The sequence below is a fragment of the Oncorhynchus gorbuscha genome, linkage group LG09, assembly GCF_021184085.1.
Source record: "Oncorhynchus gorbuscha isolate QuinsamMale2020 ecotype Even-year linkage group LG09, OgorEven_v1.0, whole genome shotgun sequence".
Taxonomy (NCBI): domain Eukaryota; kingdom Metazoa; phylum Chordata; class Actinopteri; order Salmoniformes; family Salmonidae; genus Oncorhynchus; species Oncorhynchus gorbuscha.
Window position 1 is genome coordinate 46,245,498 of NC_060181.1, and position 14,670 is coordinate 46,260,167.

The window sequence follows — 14,670 nt, forward strand, 5'->3', positions numbered from 1 at the left end:
GAACTTTAAAGAGGAGATGATAAGGGTTTTTGATCGTTCTGTTTTTGGGAAAGAAGCTTCCTGGTCCCTGTCTTCCCTATGTCAAGGTAATCTGCTTATCCATAACGGATTACTCTATAGAGTTCCGCACTCTTGCTGCCTCCAGTAACTGGAACGAGCAGGCGTTGCTCGCTCGTTTTCTGGAGGGACTCCACGCTAAGGTTAAGGATGAGATTCTCTCTCGGGAGGTTCCATCCAGCGTGGATTCTTTGATTGAACTCGCTATTCGCATTGAACGACGGGTAGATCTTCGTCACCGAGCTCATAGAAGAGAGCTCGCGTTAACTGTGTCCCCCCTCTCTCCGACACTACCATCTTTCCCCACTGACTCAGGTGTTGAGCCCATGCAGCTGGAGGGTATTTGCATCTCGACTAAGGAGAGGGAACGGAGAATCACCAACCGCCTCTGTCTCTATTGCGGTTCCGCTGGTCATTTTGTCATTTCATGTCCAGTTAAAGGCCAGAGCTCATCAGTAAGCGGAGGGCGACTGATAAGCGCTACTAGACTGTCCTCTCCGTCAAGTACCTGTACTACCTTGCCGGTCCATCTACGCTGGCCCGGATCGGCAGCTTCCTGCAGTGCATTAATAGACTCTGGGGCGGAGGGCTGTTTTATGGACGAAGCCTGGGCTCGGGAACATGACATTCCTCTCAGACAGTTAGGGGAGCCCACGGTCATGTTCGCCTTGGATGGTAGTCCTCTCCCCAGTATATTATGTGAAACACTACCTTTAACCCTCACAGTATTTGGTAACCATAGTGAGACCATTTCTTTTTTGATTTTTTGTTCACCTTTTACACCTGTTGTTTTGGGTCATCCCTGGCTAGCGTGTCATAATCCTTCTTTTGATTGGTCTAGTAATTCTATCCTTTCCTGGAACGTTTCTTGTCATGTGAAGTGTTTAATGTCTGCTATTCCTCCTGTTTCTTCTGCTCCCTCTTCACAGGAGGAACCTGGTGATTTGACAGGAGTGCCGGAGGAATATCATGATCTGCGCACGGTCTTCAGTCGGTCCAGAACCAACTCCCTTCCTCCTCACCGGTCGTATGATTGTTGTTCTGATCTCCTCAAGAAGCGTTTTGCATCCGCTCCTATCCTTGTTGCACCTGACGTCACTAAACAGTTCATTGTCGAGGTTGACGCGTCGGGGGTGGGCGTGGGAGCCATTCTGTCCCAGCGCTCCGATACTGACGATGGGGTCCATCCTTGCGCGTATTTTTCTCATCGCCTGTCGCCGTCGGAACGTAACTATGATGTGGCTAACCGCAAACTGCTCGCCATCCGTTTAGCCCTAGGCGAATGGCGACAGTGGTTGGAGGGGGCGACCGTTCCTTTTGTCGTTTGGACTGACCAAAAGAACCTTGAGTACATCCGTTCTGCCAAACGACTGAATGCGCGTCATGCTCGTTGGGCGTTGTTTTTCGCTCGTTTCGAGTTCGTTATTCCTTATTGCCCGGGTACTAAGAACACCAAGCCTGATGCCTTATCCCGTCTCTTTAGTTCTTCTGTGGCTTCTACCGACCCCGAGGGGATTCTCCCTGAAGGGCGTGTTGTCGGGTTGACTGTCTGGGGAATTGAGAGACAGGTAAAGCAAGCACTCACTCACACTGCGTCGCCGCGCGCTTGTCCTAGTAACCTTCTTTTCGTTCCTGTATCTACTCGTCTGGCTGTTCTTCAGTGGGCTCACTCTGCCAAGTTAGCTGGCCACCCCGGCGTTCGGGGTACGCTTGCTTCTATTCGCCAGCGGTTTTGGTGGCCTACTCAGGAGCGTGACACGCGCCGTTTCGTGGCTGCTTGTTCGGACTGCGCGCAGAATAAGTCTGGTAACTTTTTTTCTGCTTCTGCTCCTGGTCTTGCTGGGTCTCAGGCTGTCCCCAGCCACCGCATCTCTCCTGGTCCTGCTCCTGCACTTGCTGTGTCTCAGTCTGTCCACAGCCACCGCCTCTCTCCTGTTCCTGGTCTTAGCCTTGCTGTGTCTCAGTCTGTCCCTAGTTGTTACTCTCCTGGCCTGTTTGGTCCTGATTGCTCTAACGCTTACAGTTTTCTACCCGTGTCTCATTTTTTTTAGAGTAGTAGCCCTAGATTCCCTCTTCATCGTCTTCCGTTACGGTCCTGAGGAGAGGAGTTGGGTTCTTTCTCGGGACGTGCTGGACCGTTTGGGATCTATGATTTCCTCCGTTGCCGCCAGTGTTCCTCCTCGAGTGCGCCAGGAGGCGCTCGGTGAGTGGGGGGGTACTGTCATGTTTTGTCATATATTGTCATGTCTTGTCTTTGTGCTTTCCCTGCTGTTCGTTTCCCCCTGCTGGTCTTATTAGGTTTGTTCTCTCTTTCTCTCCCTCTCTCGCTCTCTCTCTCTATCGTTCCGTTCCTGCTCCCAGCTGTTCCTCATTCTCCCTACTACCTCATTTACTCTTTTCACACCTGTCCCCTATTTTGCCCTCTGATTAGAGCCACTATTTCTCCCTCTGTTTTCCGCTTCTGTCCTTGTCGGATCCTTGTATGATGTTCGCTGTTCTGTGTCCTGGTCTCGCCCTGTCGTGTTTTGTCTTCTTCAGATGCTGCATGTGAGCAGGTGTCTTAGTCTGCTACGGTCGGTGCCTTCCCTAAGCAACCTGCAGTCTATGGTCGAGTCTCCAGTCAGTCCTCGCTACTACGAGTGGATTTAAGTTTTTCCTGTTTTGTTTTCTCCTTGTTATATCCGGATTTAAGTTTTTCCTGTTTTGTTTTCTCCTTGTTATATCCAGGATTATTACTTTTGTCTTATACTGGAATAAAGACTCTGTTTTCGTTAAGTCGCTTTTGGGTCCTCATTCACCAGCATAACACTGAGCCGCATTATTCTCCGCTACCTGCCTCTGCTTCTTTGCCTCTTCAGCGATTGATCTCACCTTAGTCGCCTCTTCAGCTAGATGCCTCATTTTTGATGCCTCAGACTCGAGGAGATTTCTGCTTTTCTCTGTTGTAGACATGGTCTCCTTCTCAGCTTTCAACTTCAACTGAAGAAGAACTTCCATTTCACTTCTCACTTTAGCCAGTTCGTCTTCTAGCTGTTTCCTTTCTTTTACTGCAGCATTCACCTCATTTTTCAGGCACTGGAGCTCTTCATCCAATAAAGACCTCTGTTGCTTACCATGGTCAAAATCAGACCTTAGGCGAATTATCTCTTGTTCTGCAGAGAGTTTCTGCTGTGCTGTTCCCTCTGCCAATTTCCTCTGTTTATCCAGCTCATTCTCTGCCATTTCCTTTTGCTTAAGAGCAGCCTTTTCAGCCTTAGCCCTTTTCTTTGCCTCTTGCTCAGCTTCCTCTTTCTGTTTCTCTGTTTCCTCCTGAGCCTGGCTCTTCATGTGGGCTTCTTCCTCAGCCTGGAGCCTCAAACGGAGTGCCTCATTGGCTTTCTGCCTCCACTTCTCAAGCTCCTTCTCTGCTTCCTCCCTGGCTTTGTTGGCTTCTTCTTGTTGCTTCTTGAGATACTCTGCCTCTTCCTGCAACTGAATAACAGTGTCCTGTTCTTGTTTCAGCGATGCCTCAAGCTTTACTACCTTCTCATTAAAGGACAAGCGTTTGGTCTGCAGTTCGGTTGTGGCACTCTTCTGTGCCACCTCCTCTGCAACAATGACCTGCCTATGCTTCTCCACTTCTGCCTGTTTCATGCGCCTCTCTGCCTCTTCAGCTTGCATCTTGAACTTCTGCAACTCATCAAGGACCTTCTGCTTTTGCTTGGCAGCTTCTTGTTCTGCCTCTGTTTTGCGATTCAGCTCCTCCTCTGCGTTGCACTTTTTCTGAGTCTCTTCATTCACCTGCTTGCGAAGCTTCTCTGCCTCCTCCTGAGTAACTTTCCTCAGTCTCTCAGCCTCGGCAGCCATGTCCCTGAGCTGCTGAAGTTGGGCCTCAGCTGTGGCCTTTTGCTTTATGGTAGTCTCTAATTGGATTAATGATTGATGATAAGGATCTCCTCCTCCATCTTGGTACGACTATACAGTGCCTCCTCAACCTGCTGGCTCTTGGTTTGGATCTCCTGCTCTGACAGGATCTTGAGTTTGTGCAGCTCCTGCTGTATGTTGTGCTTCTGTTTCTCAGAATCTACTTTCACAACCTCTCTCCTGCAGACCTCTTCTTTCATTTTCAACTTGAGTACCTGGGCTTCTTGTTCCGCTTTAGTGATAGCTTTGATGTGTGCCTCAGCTAACTGCCTTTGTTTGTCTAATTCAGCCTGCATCTCAGCCAACTTTTTTCTCTCCTCCTTCTTTAGTATTTCAGTAGCTGTCTGTATGAGTGGAAGCAAACAGAAAAGGGTAAAACAATGTTAAGTATTACAGTGTTAGAATATAAATGTTTGAGCTGTTTGAAATACTCAAAACAGTTAAATGTTTAAGTGCATGTAGGTAGACAGAGTGGGGTCCACAATTATTGACACCCTTGATAAAAGATGAGCAAAAATGACTGTATAAAATACATAGTTCAAATACTGATAGCTACAGTGCATTCGGAAAGTATTCAGACCCCTTCACTTTTTCCACATTTGGATTCCACCTGGATTTGGTCTTATGTAGCAAAAGCTGAAATTGTGTTTTTTTACATTGGATGAATTAGAGGCTCAGAGCTACACAATGGTATATCATACACTGCATTTGAGGAAGAATGGGAAAGTAATTCTGCTTTGAAAGTTGATCAACTTGTAAACTCACTTTTGAGAAAATCACCTTCAAATGTTTTGATATCAAGTGATGAGCTCTTCTTTGTCTACACCGATTCAGCATCATTCACACCCTCTTAAGCTTTAGCCCCACCCATCTCGTTTCGCTCTTGGAGCGCACACTTGACGCTCTGGCTGATGATTTGTTTACCTAAATCAAATCAAATCAAATGTATTTGTCACATACACATGGTTAGCAGATGTTAATGCGAGTGTAGCGAAATGCTTGTGCTTCTAGTTCCGACAATGCAGTAATAACCAACAAGTAATCTAACTAACAATTCCAAAACTACTGTCTTATGCACAGTGTAAGGGGATAAGAATATGTACATAAAGATATATGAATGAGTGATGGTACAGAGCAGCATAGGCAAGATACAGTAGATGGTATTGAGTACAGTATATAGATATGAGATGAGTATGTAAACAAAGTGGCATAGTTAAAGTGGCTAGTGATACATGTATTAAATAAGGATGCAGTAGATGATATAGAGTACAGTATATACATATTCATATGAGATGAATAATGTAGGTGTATGTAAACATTCTATTAGGTAGCATTGTTTAAAGTGGCTAGTGATATGTTTTACATCATTTCCCATCAATTCCCATTATTAAAGTGGCTGGAGTTGAGTCAGTGTGTTGGCAGCGGCCACTCAGTGTTAGTGGTTGCTGTTTAACAGTCTGATGGCCTTGAGATAGAAGCTGTTTTTCAGTCTCTCGGTCCCAGCTTTGATGCACCTGTACTGACCTCGCCTTCTGGATGATAGCGGGGTGAACAGGCAGTGGCTCGGGTGGTTGTTGTCCTTGATGATCTTTATGGCCTTCCTGTAACATCGGGTGGTGTAGGTGTCCTGGAGGGCAGATAGTTTGCCCCCGGTGATGCGTTGTGCAGACCTCACTACCCTCTGGAGAGCCTTACGGTTGTGGGCGGAGCAGTTGCCGTACCAGGCGGTGATACAGCCCGCCAGGATGCTCTCGATTGTGCATCTGTAGAAGTTTGTGAGTGCTTTTGGTGATCAGCCGAATTTCTTCAGCCTCCTGAGGTTGAAGAGGCGCTGCTGCGCCTTCTTCACGATGCTGTCTGTGTGAGTGAACCAATTGAGTTTGTCTGTGATGTGTATGCCGAGGAACTTAAAACTTACTACCCTCTCCCCTATTGTTCCATCGATGTGGTTAGGGGGGTGTTCCCTCTGCTGTTTCCTGAAGTCCACAATCATCTCCTTAGTTTTGTTAGGTATTCCTCTTCTCCAGATGAGTTAGGGCAGTGTGCAGTGTGGTTGAGATTGCATCGTCTGTGGACCTATTTGGGCGTTAAGCAAATTGGAGTGGGTCTAGGGTGTCAGGTAGGGTGGAGGTGATATGGTCCTTGACTAGTCTCTCAAAGCACTTCATGATGACGGAAGTGAGTGCTACGGGGCGGTAATTGTTTAGCTCAGTTACCTTAGCTTTCTTGGGAACAGGAACAATGGTGGCCCTCTTGAAGCATGTGGGAACAGCAGACTGGTATAGGGATTGATTGAATATGTCCGTAAACACACCAGCCAGCTGGTCTGCGCATGCTCTGAGGGCGCGGCTGGGGATGCCGTCTGGGCCTGCAGCCTCGCGAGGGTTAACACATTTAAATGTTTTACTCACCTCGGCCGCAGTGAAGGAGAGGCCGCATGTTTTCGTTGCAGGCCTGTCAGTGGCACTGTATTGTCCTCAAAGCGGGCCAAAAAGTTATTTAGACATCCTGGTCCGTAACTGGGCTGGTTTTCTTCCTGTAGTCCGTAATTGACTGTAGACCCAGGCCACATACCTCTTGTGTCTGAGCCGTTGAATTGAGATTCTACTTTGTCTCTATAATGACGCCTAGCTTGTTAGATAGCCTTGCGGAGGGAATAACTGCACTGTTTGTATTCAGTCATGTTACCAGTCACCTTGCCCTGATTAAAAGCATTGGTTCGCGCTTTCAGTTTCACGCGAATGCTGCCATCAATCCACGGTTTCTGGTTAGGGAATGTTTTAATCGTTGCTATGGGAACGACATCTTCAACGCACGTTCTAATGAACTCGCACACCGAATCAGCGTATTTGTCAATGTTGCTGTCTGACGCAATACGAAACATGTCCCAGTCCACGTGATGGAAGCAGTCTTGGAGTGTGGAATCAGCTTGGTCGGACCAGCGTTGGACAGACCTCAACCTGGGAGCTTCTTGTTTTAGCTTCTGTTTGTAGGCAGGGATCAGCAAAATGGAGTCGTGGTCAGCTTTTCCGAAAGGAGGGCGGGGCAGGGCCTTATATGCGTCGCGGAAGTTAGAGTAACAATGATCCAAGGTTTTTCCCGCCCTGGTTGCGCAGTTCAGATTAGCCTTGTTAAAATCCCCAGCTACAATGAATGCAGCCTCCGGATAAATGGATTCCAGTTTGCAAAGAGTCAAATAAAGTTTGTTCAGAGCCATCGATGTGTCTGCATGGGGGGGAATATATACGGCTGTGATTATAATCGAAGAGAATTCTCTTGGTAGATAATGCGGTCTACATTTGATTGTGAGGAATTCTAAATCAGGTGAACAGAAGGATTTGAGTTCCTGTATGTTTCTGTCATCACACCACGTCTCGTTAGCCATAAGGCATACGCCCCCGCCCCTCTTCTTACCAGAAAGTTGTTTGTTTCTGTCGGCGCGATGCGTGGAGAAACCCGCTGGCTGCACCGCCTCCGATAGCGTCTCTCCAGTGAGCCATGTTTCCGTGAAGCAAAGAATGTTACAGTCTCTGATGTCCCTCTGGAATGCTACCCTTGCTCGGATTTCATCAACCTTGTTGTCAAGAGACTGGACATTGGCGAGAAGAATGCTGGGGAGTGGTGCACGATGTGCCCGTCTCCGGAGTCTGACCAGAAGACCGCCTCGTTTCCCTCTTTTACGGAGTCGTTTTTTTGGGTCGCCGAATGGGATCCATTCCGTTGTCCTGGTTGAAAGGCAGAACACCGGGTCCACTTCGTGAAAGTCATATTCTTGGTCGTACTGATGGTGAGTTGACGCTGATCTTATATTCAGTAGTTCCTCTCGACTGTATGTAATGAAACCTAAGATGACCTGGGGTACTAATGTAAGAAATAACACGTAAAAAAACAAAAAACTGCATAGTTTCCTAGGAACGCGAAGCGAGGCGGCCATCTCTGTCGGCGCCGGAAGTAGAGACATTATACCTCTGGATAACATGAAAACAGTCGTTACTGACACCGGCCATATTCAACTGGTGATATACACACGTCACGTAATGTTTGCTAACGAGCCAGCCAGCTAACATTAGCTAGTTAAGCAACAATGAACAAAGTGGCAACAACGAACAAAGTGCCAACATTAATAAAAAAATACATATATTTAACTAGGCAACAAACTAAGAACAAATTCTTATTTACAATGACGGCCTACACCGGCCAAACCCAGACAACACTGGGCCAATTGTGTGCCATCCTATGGGACTCCCAATCACATCTGGTTGTGATACAGCCTGGATTCGAACCAGGGTGTCTGTAGTGATGCCTCTAGTACTGAGATGCAGTGACTTAGACCGCTGCCCCACTTGGGAGCCACATTAGGATCAAACTAGAAAAGAAAACAGCTCTGGGAAATGAATAATAACGTCCGCTAGGGAGCCAGCCAGCTAACGTTAGCTAGTTAGCTAACAGTACACCTTAGCTTAAGACATATACAGTGGGGCAAAAAAAGTATTTAGTCAGCCACAAATTGTGCAAGTAATTTTCATCATAGTTACACTTCAACTATGACAGACAAAATGAGAGAAAAAAATCCAGAAAATCACATTGTAGGATGTTTAATGAATTTATTTGCAAATTATGTTGGAAAATAAGTATTTGGTCCCCTACAAACAAGCAAGATTTCTGGCTCTCACAGACCTGTAACTTCTTCTTTAAGAGGCTCCTCTGTCCTCCACTTGTTACCTGTATTAATGGCACCTGTTTGAACTTGTTATCAGTATAAAAAACACCTGTCCACAACCTCAAACAGTCACACTCCAAACTCCACTATGGCCAAGACCAAAGAGCTGTCAAACAAAATTGTAGACCTGCACCACTTGGTTTGAAGAAATCAACTGTGGAAGCAATTATTAGGAAATGAAGACATACAAGACCACTGATAATTTCCCTCGATCTGGGGCTCCATGCAAGATCTCACCCCGTGGGGTCAAAATTATCACAAGAATGGTGAGCAAAAATCCCAGAACCACACGGGGGGACCTAGTGATTGACCTGTAGAGAGCTGGGACCAAAGTAACAAAGCCTACCATCAGTAACACATTACGCCGCCAGGGACTCAAATCCTGCAGTGCCAGACGTGTCCCCCTGCTTAAGCCAGTACATGTCTAGGCCTGTCTGAAGTTTGCTAGAGAGCATTTGGATGATCCAGAAGAAGATTGGGAGAATGTCATAAATGTCAGATGAAACCAAAATATAACTTTTTGGTAAAAACTCAACTCGTCGTGTTTGGAGGACAAAGAATGCTTAGTTGCAGGAGCATTCTTTAACCCATAGCTAGCTAGCTAGCTAGATAAACAATGCACCTAATGCACCTAGCTAGCTCGCAACATTAAAGATCACATACATCACATAACGTTAACTAACAAAGCCAGCCAGGTAACGTTAGCTGGTTAAACAACAACAAACAAAGTGCCAACAATGGCACAGTGCTGGGAGCTAACCAACCAGGGTCAATGTTAGCTAGCTTCATTAGGCTTTAACTAGAAAAGAAAATGCCTCTGGGAAACAAATAATAACGTCAGCTAGGGAGCCAGCCAGCTAACGTTAGCCAGCTAGCTAACAGTACACTTTAGCTTGAAATGAAACCACTTTCTGTCAAAATTACAAACGTGTAATATCTGAAAATGTAGCTAGCTATCGCTAGACTATCTCACCTGTATACATCATCATGCCTGATGGACGCGTCTCCCTGTCAGGAATGCCATACCACAGTTGCCCTTAGTTTGAAAATGTAATCTGGAGACAGCTGTTTTCTCCATCTCTTTAGCTATCATACTCTAATTCCACTGATTTCAAAACTTGATCCTCCAGAAAGTGGAAAGCAACACTTATGCAGCTCCACTACACAATACCTATAAAAAAAGGCTGCGTTCGACAGGATTACCAACACATACTGATGAGCTCAAATAGACAGAAGCCTTCAATATGGCAGACCAATCCAAACTCCTCTCTCGGCATGTCCAGCCCACTTATTATCTCAGTCAATCATGGCTAGTGGTAAAGTTTGCCTCCTTTTTCTGTGGCTTAACTAACAAGGCTCATCATTTAACAATTGTTTTCTTATTTACAAGTTTGTTTGGCACATGAAAGTTCACATGTTCAAGAAGGCATTTCTGCCAAAAAAACACATTTAGTTGAGCTTAGTTCCCTGAATCGGGTCAAATTTTGTTGCGTTACAGCCTTATTTAAAAAATAATAATAATAATTAAACTCAGCAATCTACAACCACAATACCCCATAATGACAAAGCGTGAACAGGTTTTTAGAAACTTGATTGATTCAATGGATTGGACATGATTTGGAAAGGCAGACACCTGTCTATATACAGTCCCACAGTTGTCAGAGCAAAAACCAAGCCATGAGGTCAAAGGAATTGTCTGTAGAGTTCAGAGACAGGATTGTGTCAAGGCACAGCTAAGGGGAAGGGTACCAAAACATTTCTGCAGCATTGAAGGTTTCCAAGAACTGAGCAATCGTGGGAGAAGGGTCTTGGTCAGAGAGGTGACCAAGAACCCGATGGCCACTCTGAAAGAGCTCCAGAGTTCCTCTGTGGAGATGGGAGAACCTTTCAGAATGACAACCATCTCTGCAGCACTCCACCAATCATGCCTTTATGCTAGAGCGGCCAGATGGAAGCCACTTCCACAGTAAAAAGCACATGACAGCCGCTTTGAGTTTTCCAAAAGGCATCTAAAGGACTTTTGGACCATGAGAAACAAGATTCTCTGGTCTGATGAAACCAAGATTGAACTCTTTGGCCTGAATGCCAACCTTCACGTCTGGAGGAAACCAGGCACCACACATCACCTGCCCAATACCATCCCTACGGTGAAGTATGGTGATGGCAGCATCATGCTGAGGGCTTGTTTTTCAGCGGCAGGGACTGGGAAACTAGTCAGGATCGAGGGAAAGATGAACAGAGCAAAGAGAGATCCTTGAAAATCTGCTCCCTTGCGCTCAGGACCTCAGACTGGGTTAAAAGGTTCACTTTCCAACAGGACAACAACCCTAAAAACACACAGCCAAGACAACACAGGAGTGGCTTGAATGTCTCTGAATGTCCTTCAGTGGCCCAGCTAGAGCCCAGACTTGAACCCGATTTAACATCTCTGGAGAGACCTGAAAATAGCTGTACAGCGATGCTCCCCATCCAACCTGACAGAGGTTGAGAGGATCTGCAGAGAAGAATTGGAGAAACTCTCCAAATACAGGTGTGCCAAGATTGTAGCGTCATACCCAAGAAGACACGAGGCTGTAATCGCTGCCAAAGGTGCTTCAACAAAGTACTGAGTAAAGGTTCTGAATACTTATGTAAATGTTAAATTTCCATTAAAAAAAAAATACATATGCAAACTTTCTAAAAACATGTTTGAACTTTGTTATTATGGAGTATTGTGTGTCGATTTATGAGTAAACATTTTTTTTTAATACATTTTAGAATAAGGCTGTAACGTAACAAAATTGTATGCTAAAAAAGTTCTAATGTTTTTGAGCACACAATTTATTTTATACAGTCATTTTTGCTCATCTTTATCATGGTTGTCAATAATGTCGGAACCTAAATGTATTTCAAATGAATAAATATCCGTTAACAGAAATGTTTGCTATTTGCTTTGAGAAAATAATCCCATACCTAATGTATGGCTCACATAGTGAGACTTTACATTGCAACAACACTATTGAGATCTTGAATAGCATAATGCAGTTGAGGTATTTTTCCTTGTTTTCTCTTGTAGTAACCATTTCATCTTTCATTACTAAAATCAAATAAGAATCAATCAAAGAACACGTTCAATGTACTAACTACTGGCTACTACTCTTGAACTTTACCTTGGACTAAGATTGTATTATATTTTACCTTCTTCAAATTCAATCCACCATGTTTTAAAATTGGAAATAAACTTGAAAGGACAGAAGCAGAGAAATAATAATGTGCAAAGATCATGCAAAGTGTATTACCCACAGAGGCTAAGTTTAAATCAAGTTGATCAGTATTTTTTTATTATTAGGAAAAATTCGGAGCACCTACACGGCCATGTACAGAAGTTTGTAAAATGTCAAAGCTACTGTACGTAAACAAGCCAATCCCAATTACTGACATTTACTACATAATCTAATCCTACTTTTATGCAAGATATTGTGGAAGATATATTATTTGATTAATAAGAGATAAGGTCCAAAAATGGGGATTTGATGTCTTCACTATTATTGTACAATGTAGAAAATAGTAAAGAATTAAGAAAAACTGGTGAACTGGTGTTCTGACTGGTACTATATACTGACAAGGATATATTTGATTTTCCATAAAGAGAGTGTTTTATAGTAACTGTTGTTATAGCCTGCGTATGCGAGTCTGTTCGTGCCATCATGCCACTCCTTGACATGCCACAAAATGTTTGGCATGGAACAGAGTTGACATGATATAGCACAAACAGATCTTGGACCAGGATATTGTTGTTATGGTTAGTGGATAAGCAGGGAGCTGCTGCCTATTTTCAATCTGTCCCTCAATTACCTCCTCATCCTCAAGTCGGTGCTGTGTCTCCATTATAAACTTGATGTACTGGCTGGTCAGAGTCATCAATTCACTGTAGCGGGTTCTCAGAGTCACATACTGAAAGACAATTCCAGATGTTTAAAGTCCTGAAACAATTGTGAATAATGATCATACCTCCCAAGACATGTTAGCCTCTCACCACAACAATAACAGGAGAGGTTAGCATTTTTGGGGGGTATGATATTTATGCCTGCATTCATCATTATTCACGACTAATTCAAGATTATCCATATTAATGTAGAAGTGTTAGAAACATTCTTATTCTTATTTACAATAAAAGTTATTCCAAAATGACACGAGACATTATTTACCATTAATTTCTATTGGGCAAAAAATAAGCTGAAACACAACTAAAACAAACAGCAAATGCATCCAACAAGTTTGTAGAGTCACTAGCTTGATGTAATTATTGTGTGCTAGGAATATGTGGCCAAATACTAAATTTCTGACTGTTGATGATGGACTACTTTAATACACATATAATTTCTCCCAATACCTTTGGTCCCCTAAAACTATGTACAAACCTGCTGCCATTTCTAAACGGTTCATCCAATATGGATGACAATAAACTCATATTAAAGCTGTCAGTCTGCACCTATATCTCATAATCATTGTTTAATTAAAACTGTCCCAATACTTTTGCAGCTCACTGTAATTGTAAACAACTTTAAAGCTACTTGAAGCTGTAAAAGACTATTAAATAAATTCCCCATCATGTCTATATGTCTACCTCTTGGATGATATTGTCAGATGCACACTCCATTTTGGTTTTCTTTAGGGGCGAAGCCAGAGGTGTCATCAGAGCTTTGTACGTCAACAACTGAAGCTCATAGTCCTGGGGAAAACACATTGACATAATATACAAATATCATTGATGCAACAAATCTGCATTTGCATAATCTTATTTTAAGTGACATCTGATCTGCATACGCACCTTGACCGCATCAATATATGACCTTGCATGTTTTTGACACTCCTCAACCTTATCTTTGTTTTTCTCGATCTCTTCTAGGAGTTTCTGCAATAATAAAAGATTGTAAAACTGAAAAACCGAGTCTTGATAACGTAACATTACATTACATTCCATCATCGAGCTAAGAATCTTCAGCTCCCCTATTTGTAATGGAAGCCTCCTAGTCCTGGGTGCCTCACATCGATGGTGGATTAGGTGAGTTTCCCTGTTACTATATAAAACACTGAGCATCTTGGTAGAATTATTATTTTTATTATCAGTTGTACAGTACCTTCTCCTGTGCAACTGCTGCTTGAGGGCCTCGCTGTCACCGATGGGCACAGCCTGGATTTTCTCCTGCCTCTGCTTGGCATCATTGAGCCATCTGATGAGCCAGTCATAGCTCTCGCGGTAGGAGCGCATCTGCCTCCCCAGCAAGTCCGGCGCAGGTCTATCTGGACGAACACGGCCTGCCAGTGCTCCTCTAGCACAGCCACTACTTGGCGAAAGTGTTCCAGCTCGGCATCGTGCTCGCTGTGGACCTGCGTCATCTGCTCGTTTACGACCATCGCCTTCTGCAGCTTTTCCTGGAGAGTATCGAACGTATTCTGGTCATCCTCGGCCTCGTCAAGCATTGTCTACCAGAGAGAGAGAGGGAGAGAAAGAGAAAAAGAGGGAGACAGAGAGCGAGTGAGAGAGTTAGAGAAAAAGAGAGAGAGAGTAGACAGAGAGAGAAAGCGAGAGATATATAATATAAAGAGAGTATATATATATATATATATATATAAAGAGAGAGAGAGAGAGAGAGAGAGAGAGAGAGAGAGAGAGAGAGAGAGAGAGAGAGAGAGAGAGAGAGAGAGAGAGAGAGAGAGAGCAAGAAAGAGGGGGGGAGAGAGAGCAAGAAAGAGGGGGAGAGAGAGGAACATTGCTAGAAATGCATAGAAATCATTAAGTCATATGAAAGCATTGTCTACACACCAACGGATAGAATACAGTTAATTCTAACAGAGATACTGTACCTTTAGCTGGGTGCGGTAGTTCTCCACCTCTTTTTCGTCTGTTGGCATCTTGTTGACATCTCGTAAATGGGCTTCGTACTTTTTGAGGGTGTCCTCTACACCCTTTGTGCTGCGGATCACTATGTCGATGGTTTGCAGTCTAA

The 14,670-nt window shown here is 44.2% G+C and overlaps 1 pseudogene; it reads right to left on the reverse strand.

Moving 5' to 3' along the window:
- Positions 1 to 14,670, reverse strand: part of LOC124044395 — a 117,464-nt pseudogene that overhangs the window by 11,273 nt on the left and 91,521 nt on the right.